Below are 1,407 nucleotides of genomic sequence, written 5' to 3' on the forward strand. Positions count from 1 at the left end.
AAAAAAAAAAAAAAAAAACCATCCAAAGTGCTGGGATTGTATGCATGTAGGTACTGCGCATATGAATATTATATATCACCACTACATATAAGTGCAAAATATTCACATGGTATACTTCTAATGGTTATTACAGTTTTCATAGTGTATGTATATCGTGGACATTTTGTAAAATACAAAAAGGCTGCAAGAAGAAAACACCTGAGTTCAAGGACAATCACTGTTAATATTTGGTTTAATAAAGATTATTTATTAACTTACAAAATACTATGTTCCTTTTTATTTTATTTATTTAGTTTTTTGGAGACAGGGTCTCACTCTGTCTCCCAGGCTGGAGTGCAGTGGCGCAATCTCGGCTCACTACAACCTCCGCCTCCTGGGTTCCAGGGATTCTCGTGCCTTAGCCTCCCAAGTAGCTGGGATTACAGGTGTGCACCGCCGCGCCTGGCTAATGTTTTTGTATTTTTTTTTTGTTTTTTGAGATGGAGTCTCGCTCTGTCACTCAGGCTGGAATGCAGTGGGGTGCAATCTTGGCTCATTATAACCTCCGCCTTCTGGGCTCAAGCGATTCTCCTGCCTCAGCCACCCAAGTAGCTAGGATTACAGGCATGTGCCACCATGCCCAGCCAAGTTTTTGTATTTAGTAGAGACAGGGTTTCACCATGTTGATCAGGCTGGTCTCGAACTCCTGGCCTCAGGTGATCCACCCACCTTGGCCTCTCAAAGTGCTGGGATAACAGGTGTGAGCCACTGCGCCCGGCTCTTTTTGTATTTTTAGTAGAAGTGGGGCTTTACCATGTTGGCCAGGCTGGTCTCGAACGCCTGACCTCAAATGATCCGCCTGTCTTAGCCTCCCAAAGTGCTGGGATTACAGGTGTGAGCCACCCACCAGGCCCTATGTTTCTTTCTGTAAAATGTTTTCTTATCCTTAGAAAATAGAGTAGAAGAAATATTATCTGGCCATTAAAATGATGTAGGTATATAATAACTGCTTCAAAAATGTCTACAATATAAGTATTTACATCTTACATTATGCCAACTCACTCAGCATATATTCACTAAGGCCTACTAAGTGCTAGACAGTACAATGTTCTAGATGCTGGATACAGAACAGAGGTGCCTGTATGTGCGCATATAAACATGAAACATTTATGTTCACGATTGTAAGCATGAGTACATGTGCTTTTGTGAACATATAAAAGCTGATAAAAATCGTTAGGAACTAGATGCTTGAAGGAGTAATAGTGGACTGTCAATGGATTTCCCTATCTGTACTTTTAAATTATTCTGTAGGCTGAGGCACGAAAGTCGCTTAATCCGGGGAGGTGGAGGTTGCAGGGAGTTGAGATGGTGCCATTGCGCTCCGGCCTGGGCCTGGGCGAGAGAGTGAGGCTCTGTCTCAAAAAAAAA

General features: G+C 42.5%; 1 protein-coding gene across 1 annotated transcript in view; it reads right to left on the reverse strand.

Moving 5' to 3' along the window:
• Nucleotides 1-1,407, reverse strand: part of NDUFV3 (NADH dehydrogenase (ubiquinone) flavoprotein 3, 10kDa) — a 25,157-nt gene that overhangs the window by 15,933 nt on the left and 7,817 nt on the right. The window lies entirely within an intron of this gene.

Source organism: Mandrillus leucophaeus, unplaced genomic scaffold, assembly GCF_000951045.1.
Source record: "Mandrillus leucophaeus isolate KB7577 unplaced genomic scaffold, Mleu.le_1.0 Scaffold69, whole genome shotgun sequence".
Taxonomy (NCBI): domain Eukaryota; kingdom Metazoa; phylum Chordata; class Mammalia; order Primates; family Cercopithecidae; genus Mandrillus; species Mandrillus leucophaeus.